This window comes from Leptosomus discolor, unplaced genomic scaffold (assembly GCF_034619465.1).
Source record: "Leptosomus discolor isolate bLepDis1 unplaced genomic scaffold, bLepDis1.hap2 HAP2_SCAFFOLD_33, whole genome shotgun sequence".
In the NCBI taxonomy this organism is placed as follows: domain Eukaryota; kingdom Metazoa; phylum Chordata; class Aves; order Leptosomiformes; family Leptosomidae; genus Leptosomus; species Leptosomus discolor.
Window position 1 is genome coordinate 2,402,305 of NW_028237861.1, and position 15,658 is coordinate 2,417,962.

Sequence of the window (15,658 nt, forward strand, 5' to 3'; positions counted from 1 at the left end):
ACACAGCGCTCCCACCAGTAGCTGGCCCGAGACACTCGCTCTATCCCATCGCTGGGTCCCCATGGCCTGTGTTCCCTTCTGCCCTTGCTGGCAGCCAGGCCTCTGGACCCACCCGCGCCCTGGGTGCAGAGCAGGGCCGCACACAAAGGAGTGGGAATCGCTCTCCCAGAGGAGGTAGGACGCACTGCCGTGATCACCTGCAGGGCTCAGTCAAACAAGCCAATCGCCCAGCACTTTGCCTCTGTGTGGCTGGCTCCTTGATCCCCCTCCTCCCCTCGTTTTTCCATGCCTATACATGCCCCTCAAAAGCCTTGACTCCCCCTTTTCTCTGACCCTGTCTCTTCCCAAGCAAGGGACCTCCCCGCAGGTATTTTTTCCCCCTTGCTCCCAGGTTTGCCACAGCCATCCACAGGTTTGGTGTTTCAGGCGCTGTTAGCTGGGTCACCTCGGACTTCCACGCCATTACCGATGCAGTTTTTTCCTGGGTACTGCTGTCCCTGCCAGACTGCTCTCCCCCAAACCACCCCAGCTCTTCCTTCAGTTATCTGTCAAGTGTGGCCACCTCCCACACCAATCCCCCTTAGCTACCTGTGAAATCCGGCTCTTCCTCATGGCACTCTAACTCCCGTCAGCTTCGCACTCGCTTTGCTACAGGCAGCAATAGCTCTTGCCATGCTCAGGCATCTCCCACAATGTGTTCAGTAAGCGAAGGCTCACGGCAGGCCCTAACCTTCGGCTTGCGTCCCTTAAGGCATACCTCCAACGCTGGCTGCGTGTCACATCATTTCCTCCTCTCCTCTTGCTAGCCTCCATCTAGCCAGTCTTCTCCACCCCACGGTGGCTCTGAGCACCCTCGTCTCAGACCGGGCATGGTTTCAGCTTTTGGAGTGACTCCTTGCCCGTGTGACCGACTTGTCTGCCTGCAGCCTCGTTCTGCAGGTGCTGGGCGTGGAAGTCCTTGCCTTGCACAGGAGACTGGACTGAAGCAGGGTTAGCTGTGAAAATCGTCAACTTTATTTCAAGAACTAAGTCAACAGCAGCAGTTGTGTGTGCCCTGAGAGGAGCGTGGGCAGGACAGGGCAGGCCACTGGCACTGAGGCTGCCTCTGGATCTCAGCGGGCATCGCCCCAGGAGGAAACGGTGGTGCTACTCTGCAGCCTGCACTGGATCCTCTTCCTCTTGCTGCTCAAGCCTTTTTCCCCCTTAGCGCCTGCAGGAGCTCCTGCACCCGAGTAAAGAACTCCACCAGCTTCTGGAGTGGGAATGGGCAGGAGCTAAACGTGCCTGACTGTGTTGGGATCGGCCTTGGCCTCTGCACAGGGGTGGAGGCGGTGAGAAAGTGACTCCATGCCCGCGCCGTTGGAGCAGCCCGTACTTCTGGCTGCGGTCCCATCTGGACCTGGATCCAGTCGTAAAAGTACTGCGTGGAGGTGTAGATACCGGGCCGCCTGGCTCTCGCGCAGCCTATCCCCCAGCTGGTCACCCCCACGAGCCAGAAGTAGTCGGCGTGTTTGTCTTGACAGACCAGAGGACCACCGCTGTCACCCTGCAGCGGAGCGGAGGAGAGTCAGAGGGTTCTGGTGGTGTTGGGTGGCCCCTGTCAGCACTGTGGCTGGCCCCTTCTCTCTCCCGGCACCTGCCAGAGCTGTACCCACTGCCCAGAAAGGCTCTGCTCAGGTGCTGGAGCCTGCAGGACGTTGTCTTGGAGGGGGTGGTGGGCCTGCAAGGTAGGGCGCTCTCTCCTCTCTGCCCGCTGATTCTGGAGGTGTGGAAGGGGGACGTTCCAGGACTGGGATCGGGACCTCTGGGCTGGGGCAAGAGCACTGGGTGGCCTTTCTGGGCAGAGTGCCGGGGCTCTGGGACAAGAGGAGTGCTGGGCAAGGGCCTGCAGACAGGGAAGGGGAGGCAAGCCTCGACAGCGGTGAGGACCCAGCGGCAGGAGGGCGACTCGCCAGGTGCAGCGCGTGCCGGGGGACGTTTGGGCGCTGGCGACAGGGCTGCCTGTGCTGCTGGGGGCTGGCGCGGAGCACGCTCCTACCTGGCAGGTGTCGATGCCGCCCTGCGGATAGCCGGCACACAGGTTGTGGGGGTGGATGGCCCCTCTGTACCAGCGGCTGCTGTTGCAGAGATTGACATCGAGGAGGAGGACCTGGGCCTCCTGCAGGACAGCAGTCGATCCTGCAGCTGTGAAGCACAGAAAGGAGTTCTCAGGAGCAGCCCTTCTGTTCCCACTTCTCCTCCCCTGTGCGGGCAAAGCCCTTCCCTAGGGCTCGCCTTTGCCCCTTCAGAGGCCTTGTGCTGGGCTTGCCCTTCCGTCTCGCTTTGGCTAATGGCTCGGGCCCATCTCTCCGTGGCCGTACGTCCCCGCAGCCCAACTCTGGCTTTCGCCGCCGCCGCTGCCAGGAAGCCCAGCCCGCCTCCCCAGTGTGCCGAGCTTGCCCTCGGCACACGAGTACTCTTTGGGAACTCACATCTTGCCGTGGTGGCACCCCAACCACTGACGTAGCAGTTTGTCAGCTCTGACACTCTCACTGAGCCGTCGGGCACGCAGGCCAGCTGTACGTAGTAGCCGCACTGGACAGGCTGGTCCAGTTCTAGCAAGGCGATGTCGTTCCTCTCCGTGATGTAATTGTAGTGTTCGTGACGTATCAGCCGATTAATACTGCGCACTTGGGTCTCAGGGCCCGGCTGAGCCAAGTGGGTGGCCCCGATCACCACGCGCCACATGCTGAGGCGCCTGGAAGGCAGATGCAGAGAGGGCTCAGAGGGAGCGGAGCCACGTGCTGCAGCAGCCCCGCGGTTCCCTGCCTTCTGCTTCCCAAGGCAGGGAGGAAAGCAGCGCTGCGGAGGGTGCCACTGCCCTAGCATGCCTTGGGCACCAGGAACGTGGAGCTGGAGGCTGCTAGGAAGCGGTGGCACGAGCCCAGCCCTCTGCGGAGCAGTCTCTCAGCTGGGCTCGCCAGTGCCCCGGCACCGGGCGTACTGCAAGGCAGCGGGATGGCAGGAGCTCGTGGGGCTGCGGACAGGGCGCCTGCTGGTGCTGTGGGGACAGCCCCCTTCCCTGGCCCTCCTTACCTGGCTGCGTTGAAGCAGTGGGCTGCTGTGAGGACCCACTGCGGGCCGAAGAGGGACCCTCCGCACACGTGGCCCCAGGGGCTCTGGATGCTGACGATCCAGGGCCAGGCCCCTGGCTGGGCATCCGTGCCACCCACGACGCGCAACGTGCTGGAGGGATCCGCCATGGGCCGGAGACCACAGGTCCCGCTGTAAGAAGAAACTCGTGAGTGTGCTGCTGGATGGCTGCGCTGCTGTTGAGGCTGAAGGTCAGCCGTCTTCCCTCCCCCCGAGGGGCTGCATGGACAGCAGGGCCAGGGAACCCCGTGGCTGTGCCTCCAGCCCTCTGTCCGCTTTAGCCCCGTAGATGGGTTGTGCCAGCAGCCTGGGTGCTGGCAAGAAGCTGTGGCTCCCACAGGGGGTTTGGGAAGCTGTGGGGTGGCCACAGGGGACACGCGGGCCCCCTCCAGTGAAGCCCGTCAAGGGCTGCCCGAGCTCCCTCCCAGAGCCTCGGCCCACTTACCCACAGCTGTCCCACATGCCGTGCGCGGGCCGGCACACAGCCAGCAGGACGAGGAGGGCGAGCACTTTCATTGCTGCCAGCGGCACGTGTCAGCGTCAGCTGCAAGAAGGAGGTCTGGTTGCCTCCAGCGCAGCCGCCGACGTACTGCCCGCAGCAGTCTCGCTGCCTCTGATGCCCTTGGCCCCGGGGCTGATGTCACAGAGCCACCGTTTCTGGGCGTGGGGCACGGTGGCCTCTCAAGGGGGGGTGGAGGTGGGGGTGTCAGCCACATGAGGGCTTTCCAAGCAGGAGCGGCGGCGGAAGCTGGGATCAGACAGCCCTGACAAACCCCTGCTGAACACTCTGCCTGCGGGACGAGGGCGTGCAGGCCCCGTGGCAGGCAGCGGCGCCTGCCTCCGAGCGCTGCCTGCTCACAGCCAGCAGGAAAAAAACAAGCGTGGCATCACGGCCTCTTTGGGAAGTTCACTGCCACCCTGCTCTCCACAGCCGTTTGCCACCAGGTCCTTCCCAAAACACGTACATCGGGGAAGATCACCGCTACAGGCAGTACGCGCCTGTTTGGGGGCAGAAGAGCCAACTCGGTCTCAGCCGCGGACGGCAAGCTGCGCGGGCAGCTCCGGGACCGCGCGGGCTCCAGAGGCGGCGGCTGCAGCCGGGGCCTCCCCGCGCAGCTCATGTACGGCAAGCAAAGGCAGTGGTTTATCCTTCTTTTTCTCTCGTTAGTGATGGAGTTTTTCCTTCCTTTGCTTTCCCAGGTCTGGCCCTGGTGTTTGGCTTTGGTTTTCGGCCTTGTTTTTCACAAAATTCTCATAGGAATTGCAAACCTTGAGTTTTCCCAAGATCCAGGGCCTATTGTTCTGTCTGATGGACCAAGTGGTCTGTCAGCAAGAGTTCCTTTCTCAAAGCCTGGTCCTGTTTTTTTCAGAAGAAGGACAGCGGGCAGCTCCCTTCCACCCGCTCAGACGAGGGAACCCCCAGCCCCCCTACCCACGGCATTATCAGCACCCGCTTCTTAAGCAACCGGCTGTGCTGCCGTGAAGGCCAACAACCCCATTCTCCCCGACCTCCGTGGCAGCAGCAGCAGTGCCTGTAGCCGATCCCTGAGCCTACGGCTGGGCTGGACCAATGACACACGCAACGGGCAGCAGCAAAAGGGCCTGACTTTCCAAACACAACCTGCCACTATTGCCTGACGTTTGCAATGGTGTCACACCAGCCCCAAGTACCCGGGAGCCCTCAGCGCAAGCAGGGACTTCAGGTGACAGGCCCTGGGCTCTTGGAGCTTATGCACCAAAGGGAGGCAGCGACTCCCTCCCCAGGCCAAGCTCACCCATTCAGGGCCGGTCTGCTGCTGCTTGCCTCCCCGAGCGCCTTCTTCCCGCCTGGCTCTGCAGATGCTGAGGCTGCTCTGGGCTCTGCGAGGGCTCCGCTGGGGCTCAGCACCAAGCAAGGCTGGGCCCGCTCTCACTTCACGTTCCTCTGGCAGCTTTGCATCAGACGAGCCCTTTCTGAGCACACGGACTGATCTTTCTGCTCTTTCAGCTCAGGGAGACTCTCACCCAGGCAAAAAGATTGCAGTTAGTGACACAAACCACACTGTCAAGAACGAAACACTGTATGGTCACAGCTGAAAGCCTGTCTCTCCACAGGAGCTCTTGCCTGTCCCACCCCTCATTCCCTGTTGGTTGGAAATGCAGTTTCACTTTCTTCCTCCTCTAGAAGGACCACGACTGGGCACATACCAGCGAGTATGTACTGAAAAGGCAGTGCAGTCGGCAGCTTAGGAATGCAGGAGACCCTTCTCCAATTCCAAACCGTACCAAAAATTAACCAACCGTCAAAGGGACTTTCCGTCTCTAAGAAACAAGTGACAATTTAAAAGTGAATGTACAGCTTATTCACAGGGTGAGAAGGAAGAGAATCTTCCAACTCAGTTTGCTTTACCTTGGAAACGGATGAGGCAGCAAAGCATTTTCGGTCATTACCTCTCTGTCTTAAGCCGTCATTCATCTTAAAAATGAAGGAAGGAGCCAGAAAGCAGGAAGAAGACAAACCATACATTTTTACTCAAGGGACTGGGTTGGGTTAGGGTTAGGGGTTAAGTTAGAGTTTTGGTTCTCACTCCTGCGCTGAGCTGGCATGGGAGAAAGCCCCCCTGAAGTGCTAGCAGCTGCTGTTCCGAATCGCTTCCTTTGCTGCAACGAACACAGGCGTCAGGCTGGACAGAGGCTGGGCTTTCTTTAAAAATGGATGCTGCCCACAGGAAAAAAAAAAAAAAAAGAAATGAACCATTACTTTCCAAACTCAGTTACTCACGGGCTCAAGCAGTATCCTGCTGGTTACCAGGCATATGCAGAAATGGGACTGAGGGGACCGCCTGCACCTGCATCTGCAAGTCCAGTCCCTTGCTATCACAGGCCACCATGGCCCATCATTCGATTAATCCATTTCTCAAGGTGTCTTCAGCTTGCTGGCAATTTTGCCCTGCCAGTGCTCTGGGAATGCTGCTTGCTGTCCCAGGGCCTTGTTCCTCTCAGGAACCTCAAAATGCTCACTTAGGTTCCTGTTTTCTACAGACACGGGCTCTTCTAGTGGTCAGAAAAGATGAGGGGCACAAGCCATTCCTCAAGGAACTCCGGTACCTCTAGGAAATGTTTATCCCAGCAATATTTAGGCCCATGTGTTCTTCTGAAGGCCTCTGAGGTCGAGAGAAGAGCAGGGAGACAAGTGTCAGAGCGCTGATGCACTCAGCTCTGGGTTGCAGGGACAGCAGTGTCTACCACCCCATGCCCTGCCCCTCCTGCGCTATCTGGCACCTTCACAGCAGGGACAGCCAAGGGGCACATGGTGCCACTCCCTGCCTGCCACAAAACCTGGCACCAAACCTGCGGCAGTTTTCATCTACTCGACTATGCCAGGCAACAGAAGGAGCTGTGACAAGTCCTGCTCAGCCGTCCCCGTTTCGCTGGCAGAAACCTCTAAAAGTGGGGCTCAGCAGCAGAAACCTTTAAGAGTGGGGCAGGAGGGACAAGCCGGGGCCGGGGCCCCTCTGATGCTCACAGGGAGCACCCGCAGCCCCTTCCTTCCCACTGCCAAACCTCTGACCGCTTGGCTGGGACTGACTTCACTGCGTTCCTCCCTGCTCATCTCTCGGCATACACCAGTCCCCGACGCCATCTCAGGCCTCTGCACCTGCTATCGTTCCACTGCAGTTATTTCGCCACCCTGTAAAACGGAACGTCCTACCAGAACACAAAATAGGGCCACAAAAATGACCGGAGGGATGGAACACCTCCCCTGTGAGCACAAGCTGAGCGAGTTGTGGTTGTTCAGCCTGGAGAAGAGAAGGCTCTGGGGAGACCTTCTAGCGCCCTTCCAGTGCTGAAAGGGGGCCTATAAGAAAGATGGGGACAGACTTTTTAGCAGGGCCTGTCACAATAGGACAGGGACTAACGGTTTTAAACTAAAGAGGCCAGATTCGGACTAGATATGAGGAAGAAATTTATTACACTGAGGGTGGTGAAACACTGGCACAGGCTGCCCAGAGAGGTGGCAGAAGCCCCATCCCTGGAGACATCCAAGGTCAGGCTGGATGCGGCTCTGAACAACCTGATGCAGCTAAAGATGTCCCTGCTCACTGCAGGGGGGCTGGACTAGATGGCCTCTAATGGGCCCTTCCAGCCCAAACCACTGTATGATTCCACTGATTTTTCACCTGAAAAGCACCGAGACTGGAGACTAATGCGAGGGGGCTCCATCTGATGCCTTTGAGTTCAGCTGATGACAAAACCAGGACACAGCGCAGCTCTTTCACCTGCAGCCGCTTCGCCTTTTACCTGCAGAAGGTCCTTGGCAGACCCTCGCCTGCCCACGTCCACCTCCAGGCAGCAGCTCCAAAAGGCCCGAAACTCAGCAGACAGTTGCTCGCGGTTCTGCGGCTCTGGTGTCCCGTTGGTCGCTATCAGATCCATCGCCTAGAGAGACAAGAAACACGAGACTCCACCTGTTTCTTTCTTACCCAGAACTGCTCACAGAGAGCCCAGTTTTTAAGGCCCAGCCTCCAGTGCCACTTTCCTCCCTGGCAGAGGGTTAGAGATGATGTTTCTATACCTACAAAAAAACCCTGATGCAGCCACAGCTACTCCAACATCAACGTGATCCTGTCTCGACAGCTGATTGCAGTGGCTGACCTAGTGAGTAGGAAGTCCATCAGCAAAAGCACATTTGGCTTCTTTGTGCATCAACACCAGCTTTACCGGCTATTTTAAAGAGTGAACTTGGTCCAGCTGTGTTATTTCAAATGATTCTGACATAAAATGCATCCCTGCAGTGCTCACTGCTCCCTAAAGTACAGCTTCCTTAAAAGACAGGTAGTCCTGATTTTTGCTCTGTTTTAGATAAAAATGGTAACTAGCGGAAAAAAAAGTAGAACCATCAGCTTATTCCTTGGCTAAACGGAAACATTTGGAGCCTCATTTCCAACACAGACATGTTAGCTGCGTGCACAAATATATTATGGAGAAAACACATAACTGGGCAGACAGGAGCCACCCGCAACTCTGTCTTTCAGCAGTCTCCAAATTCCAGATCAGCAAGTCTTCCTGACAGACCTCATGCCAAGGAATTAGAACGTAATTTTGCAAAACATCGGGCGAGCTTTATCCAGGGCGGTTCACTTGGAACCAAGGTCTAACACGTGGACAAGCTGGACAGATGAGTTCTTCTGACCTCAACGCCAAACCCAACCCGTTTGCGTCTTCTGACCCCAGCGCCAAACCCCAACGCCAAACCACAATGCGTTTGCGTCTTCTGACCACAACGCCAAACCCTAGCACCAAACCCCAACGCGTTTGCTTCTTCTGCCCCAACGCCAAACCCCAACGCTAATCTCCAACGCGCTTGCTTCTTCTGACCCCAACGCCAAACCCCAAAGCCAAACCCAACGCCAAACCCCAATGCCAAACCCCAACGCATTTGCTTCTTCTGACCCCAACGCCAAACCCCAACGCCAAACCCCAACACATTTGCTTCTTCTGACCCCAACGCCAAACCCCAACGCCAAACCCCAACGCGTTTCCCTCTTCTGACCCCAACGCCAAATCCCAACACGTTTGCTTCTTCTGACCCCAACGCCAAACCCCAAGGCCAAACCCCTACGCGTTTGCATCTTCTGACCACAACGCCAAACCCCATCGCCAAACCCGAATGCCAAACCCCAATGCCAAACACCAACGCGTTTGCCTCTTCTGACCCCAACGCGAAACCTAATGCCTAACCTCAACGCGTTTGCGTCTTCTGACCCCAACGCGAAACTCCAGCGCCAAACCCCAACGTGTTCGCGTCTTCTGACCCCAAGGCCATACGCCAACGCCAAACCCCAACGCGTTTGTGTCTCCTGACCCCAACGCCAAACCCAACCCGTTTGCGTCTTCTGACCCCAACGCCAAACCCCAACGCCAAACCACAACGTGTTTGCGTCTTCTGACCCCAACGCCAAACCCCAGCGCCAAACCCCAACGCCAAACCCCAACGCGTTTGCGTCTTCTGACCCCAACGCCAAACCCAACCCGTTTGCGTCTTCTGACCCCAACGCCAAACCCCAACGCCAAACCCCAAACCGTTTGAGTCTTCTGACCTCAACGCCAAACTCCAGCGCCAAACCCCAACGAGTTTGCGTCTCCTGACCCCAACGCCAAACCCAACCCGTTTGCGTCTTCTGACCCCAACGCCAAACCCCAACGCCAAACCCCAAACCGTTTGAGTCTTCTGACCCCAACGCCAAACTCGAACGCCAAACCCCAATGCGATTGCTTCTTCTGACCCCAACGCCAAACCCCAGCGCCAAACCCCAATGCCAAACCCCAACGCGTTTGCGTCTTCTGACCCCAACGCCAAACCCCAACGCGTTTGCGTCTTCTGAACCCAACGCCAAACCCCAGCGCCAAAACCCAGCGCCAACCCCCAACGCCAAACCCCAACGCGTTTCCCTCTTCTGACCCCAACGCCAAATCCCAACACGTTTGCTTCTTCTGACCCCAACGCCAAACCCCAAGGCCAAACCCCTACGCATTTGCATCTTCTGACCACAACGCCAAACCCCATCGCCAAACCCGAACGCCAAACCCCAATGCCAAACACCAACGCGTTTGCCTCTTCTGACCCCAACGCGAAAACCTAATGCCTAACCTCAACGCGTTTGTGTCTTCTGACCCCAACGCGAAACTCCAGCGCCAAACCCCAACGTGTTCGCGTCTTCTGACCCCAAGGCCATACGCCAACGCCAAACCCCAAAGCCAAACCCAACACCAAACCCCAACGCCAAACCCCAACGCGTTTGCTTCTTCTGACCCCAACGCCAAACCCCAACGCGTTTGCTTCTTCTGACCCCAACGCCAAACCCCAACGCTAATCTCCAACACATTTGCTTCTTCTGACCCCAACACCAAACCCCAACGCGTTTGATTCTTCTGACCCCAACGCCAAACCCCGTTACGCCAAACCCCGTAAGCAACGTCGTTCGTTAAGAGCCAGCTAGAGAATGTTAACATCATGTTGATAGAACGCCAACTCCTTTAAGAATGTTTTTTTTTGCTATTCCCAATTACACCCCGTTACCCCCGATTATCCCCCAATTACTTCTTTTCTAGATTACCTTATATTTTCTATCCAAGTTATTGATATATATCTTAAGATGGTTTTTATTCTTTAATGGTTGTTATATTTAATGAATTTAATTATCCATAGGGAGGGGGGAAATGTAGATAGTTAGGATCTGGCGGCCGGAAGATATCGTGCTGTACGGAAACATAGGGGCCCCCCCTCCTGACAGCCAATAGTGCCTAGTTTATGATGTAAGCAGACGTAAATGAGGTCATAAACCTAAGCTATATAACGCCATGTCACCCAGCAATAAACGCCATTTACCGTCCACCACATTGGTGTGAGTGAGCTGATGGCCCAAGCGGCCCGGGGAAGGCCGCCGTGCCGTTCCTGAGCCAGGTCGCCACGCCTCCGAAGGCAGCAGTAACCCCAAAAACATATAGTCAGTGTGTGATAGCTCTGAATCCATGTGCCCGCCTTCCAGAGGATGTTAATAAGCCATGAATTCCTCACCTTATTAATCCATAAAACAAACTGGATAACAGTCACAGTAGCCTTAGTTATAGGACCCATGTTTAGACAAGGGCCTGCAAATGGGAGAAATACAGCCACCACCACATGCCACACGAACCAGGATAAGCTAGCTCACATGATGCCACCTAACGAGGAATCTATATCCAACGCACAAGAACTGTTATTCCTTTTTCTCTCGATGCCCTCGGGCCCCACGTTGGGCGCCAAAATCTGTCTTGGTTTGAAAGACAGGTGTCTGTGGAGGAAGGCAGGAGCCTCCCTTGAAATGGAAAGTGCAACCCCCTTCCCTCCAAATTATTATAATTTTGAAATTAACGGGCCTTCAGGCAAAGATATGGGGAATAGGAATAACAGTTCTTTACTAATATATATATATATATAACACAAGGCAGGGAAAAAACAAACAACCCACTGGTTTACACTGACAGAGTCAGGAATACAACCTGACCCCCTGTTAGGGTGGCAGTAGCAGTCCGATAAGATGCTGGCTGCAGTCCTCCTGAAGTGATGGATGTAGTTCTGTGGAAGCAGCAATCAGGTAAAAGAGTCTGGTCTTCCTCCGAAGGTCCAGTGGTAGGGAGGTAGCTCTTGTCCTCTGGAACTCCAGTGGTGGGAAAAGCTCCTCTGGGAATCCAGTGGAAGAAGGCTGCTAGGGTGTTTGAGATCTCAGTTTTTATTTGGCATGGACTGCTTGGCTCCTACAGCGCGATTAGAATTTGGTACGCCGTGTAACTGCGGAGGTTTGATTTACAGAGGGACTGAAATGAGTTTACATTGGCTCATAAAGTGACCCATTGTCCCGTAATTGAAACATCTCTTTTGCTTGCCTCTCTCCTTTCTATCTATGAGGAGTTGAACAGCACTGTATACAACAGCAGCAAGTAAGAACGCGATACCATTGATGCGTTCTATAACTTTAAGCATATCAGCTACTTGTGCATCTCTGGGTAGGGTACTTAAAGCTCTTTTTGTTGTATCATTAGCATTCTCAAAGGCAAACATTTTAAAACCCTTTTCCTTTATTCCCTCATCCAAATCTGGATGACTTCTAATAACCTGATATAAACAATCAATAAAAGAAGGAAAACTTTCTTGTGGACCCTGCTTAATAGTGGCAAAGGAATATACCGTTCCTGGTTCCCTGATTGAAATTATTGCTTGGTAAGCTAACCGCTGTGACAATTGTAATACCTCTCCTATAAAACCTTGTTGTAAAACCACGCTCTCAAAAGGACCTTGGCCTGTTAGCATTTGTGCTTGTACCCCATACAATGGATCCCCTTGCTGCCTTGGTCATGCAGCCTCCTGGTCACAGAGTTGTTGCCAGGCCTTGGAGAACATAAGCTGCTGAGAAGGGGACAAAAGAATGTTAGCAATCTGTTGTGAATCAAGTGGTAACAAAACACCTGCTGTAAAAATAGATTGTAATAATTGCTGAGTATAATTAGATTGAAGCCCATATTGTGATTCTGCTAAACGTGCTTTTTCAAGGATTTTCCAGTCAAATGGTTCCCATTTTCTACCTCCTGCCTGATCTGTAACGATAGGAAAGGCAGAAGGAAGAAAATTTCCTTCAATTAGGGCATCACGAATAACTCCTTTCCATCTTCGTCCTGCTTCTTGTTCATTTAATAGTGTATTTGACAATGAAGTAGTTGGCACAGGCATTTGCGACAAAGGCACTGATAGTGATGACGGTACAGCAAAAGGATTATGAGTCGCAGCGTTTTCTGGATTCTTCTTGTTGCTGTCCGCTGCGGTATTGAGTTCCGATAGTTTGTTTATGAGTTGCTGTAGGACTTCATCAAACAGTTCCTCTTTCTGCTTTTGTTTGGACATGATCCCTGGAGAAAGAGAGTCTTCCTGTAGGCGGGTCGTTGTGACATCGGGGATAAAGGCAGGATTCTACCGGTTCACGTACTTGTCCCTTTCCTTTGCCCACGCCCTCTTGTAGTTTTTCTGCGTTCTCCGCCGAGTCCCTCGTTACTGCGATCGGGTCGGCGCCGTTATGGCGCACCTCCTCCTCCGAGGGTGCAGTCCCCGCGGAGGCCCCACTAGCCCCCGAACTCGCGCTCTGTGTCTGATCGGGGTGAGATTCCGTAGTCGTTTCACGACGAGGCGCGCACCTTCCTTTTCTCTCCTCCTGCCTGGTAGCCATGTGAGTCACCGCTTTTCCTCCGGCGGTGTGCTCGACCCCCCTGCAGGGTACTGCCCATCGGGGGGGGCGGGAAATGGCGGCGCAAGTGGGAAGACCTCAGACCCGGGAGACATCTGGGGTTTCGTAAATACCGACAAACTCTCGACCGCATTAAGTCGTCTCACGGCAGCAGCCGCCACCAATAGTTCCATTTTATACTTTTTCAAACAGTTAGTTACTTCCCGCCACGGCGCCCCCAGCCTTTCTGCCGTTCGGTCCTTATCAATAACCGCATCCCATAACGAGTCCCCACATCTACGCCACTCGGACACATCAAACAATGTGCTTGAGTCCGAGAAATGTCCTTTTACATATCCCAAAGTATAAAGAGATATTAAAGTCTTTTTTCCAATATTTACACCCAGCTTTCCCAGAAAGCTTTCCAATAGTGATAAAGTTACTTCTTTTTCTATTATCTTACCGCAGTGTCAAGTTTCTTTTTTTTTTTTTTTTTTTTTTCTCCCAGCTTTCCGTGACGGGCCGCCTGTTTTCTTTTTTCCGGCTTTCCCTGATGGGCCGCCTGTTTTCTCCAGCTTTCCGTGACGGGCCACCTGTTTTCTTTTTTCCTTTTCTCCCCCGAGCTCCAACTCTGCTGCAGAGGTGAGCTTTTTCCTTAATTTCCCCAAACGTGAGTCCTGCTCATTCTTCGGGTCCCTGTTCGGGCGCCACTTGCGGAGACGGGAGTTGGAGAATCCACAAAAGACTCAATATGAGTTATATCAGGAAACTCGTTTTATTGTGCAGATGCACTTTCTTATATAGCATAATTTTCCAAAGTCATCATGACTTGCAGTTTTTCATAAACTCTAGTTGTGCTATGCATACATCAGTCATCTACTTCTACCTATCACTTTACTATTAATTCCGCCTCATACGGATGTTAGCTTCTAATTCTTCTATTCTGACCCTCAAGGTCGAAGCGTCCTTGAGGCCTACTATATTAGTTTAGACAAACTGTTCAACAGAGTTTTCCCTGTGCAGGCCCTCTAGCATTCCATGCCTGTTTTCAGCGAGCTACGCTCCCACACTCTAAGAAGGCAGGGGAAGAACAATTTGCGAGGGTTTGTAGCGATAGGACGAGAGGTAATGGTTTTGAGCTACAAAAGGGTAGATTTAGGTTGGACATGAGGAAAAAGTTCTTTAATATGAGGGTGGTGGGTCACTGGAACAGGTTGCCCAGAGAGGTACCGGAAGCCCCATCCCTGCAAACATTCAAGGTCAGGCCTGACGGGGCTCTAAGCAACCCGACCTCGTTAGAGATGTCCCTGCTTGTTGTAGGGGGCTTGGACTAGACGGCCTTTAGAGGTCCCTTCCAACCCAATACATTCTAGGATTCTATGAAGGAGAGAGAGGAGGACAGGGGCAGGGAGTGGGACATACAGGCAGAGAAAGGAAAAGCAGGTCAGGCAAGAAGCCAGAGAGATTGTGAAAAACAAGGAGGGATGCAGATCGGGACAAAGAGGCAGTGAACGAAAAAGCAGCCACGTGCTGCAGGACAGAGACAGAGGAAGGAACAAAGAGGGGCAGGGAGCAGGACAGAGGGAGAGCAAGAAAAACCAAAGGGGCAGGTAGAATAGCAGAACAAGAGAGGGGCTTGGAAACCAGAGAGGGACGAACAGGGAGCAGGGTACGAGAACAGACAGAAGAAGAAAGGTACAGGGAAGCAAAAGAGTGACGCCAGTGATGGAAGGAGGGAGGGCACAGGCACAGGGAGGGACCCGGATGCAGAAGAGGGGTGACACGGCCCCAAGGGCCCAGGACTCACTGCAGTTCCCGCTCTTGGTGCTGCTGGGAGGATCTTACTGTTCAGACACTTCTGTCTCTGCCTCTCTCAGCTCTTACAATATGAGGCTTCCTACATACACAGCCTCACGTGCGCACACACACACACACACACTACACGGCTGTGCCGTGCTTTGGTTACGCACACAGACCCCGCGGTGCATGTTGCTGACCAGCTCTGCTGAGGACTACTCACAGGGACCCTTCCTCACGCGGAGAGGCCGGCTGTCTCTTGTCTGCAGCTGGGGGCAGCTCGCAGCTGGATCCCCTTCGTGTCCTTCTCCAGCCGCTTTTCCTTTTGCCCATCTCTTCAGCTCCAGCCTGAGCTGGATGCAGCTGACGACATCCCCAGGGCAGGAACAGACAACCGAGCCCCTGGCACGGCCTCTGGCAGAGGGAAAGAACCCTGACTGTCTCAGCCGGCCCCAGGCCGGAGCCCCTCCTGCTGCAGCCGCTCCTGCAGACCCCGCTCCTTCCCCGCACTGCTGCTGAAGGCCCCTGGGTTAACAGAGCCCTGGGCCTGCCCGAGGCCCCGCTCGCCGCTGCCAGGACAGGCCGTGGGGCAGCCTGGGGCTGCAGGACTGGCCTCAGGGGAGGGACTGGGGACGGGGCAGCTGCAGGGGGTAAGCGGGGCTGAGGCAGCTCAGGGGGGCTCTGGGAGTCGGGGTGCCCAGTGCCTGTGCTGGGGGGTCTGTCTCCTTCTCCTTCCCCTGCCCAGCTCTCAGGTCACTCCCGGGGATGCCCCAGCCGGCCCGGCTCCAGCTTGGAGCTCCCACCCACCACCCCCGAGCAGCCAGCAGGCAGAAGACACCCCGTCACCCACCCAAGGGCCTCACTCACCTCAGGGGCAGCCCCAGCCCTCACCTCAGACGGGCCACGCAGCATCCCGGCAGAGCCATCCCAGGAGCACCCGTGCCCCCTGCCCGTGGCTCGGCCCTACCGATGACATCCAGGTACTGCCGCACCAC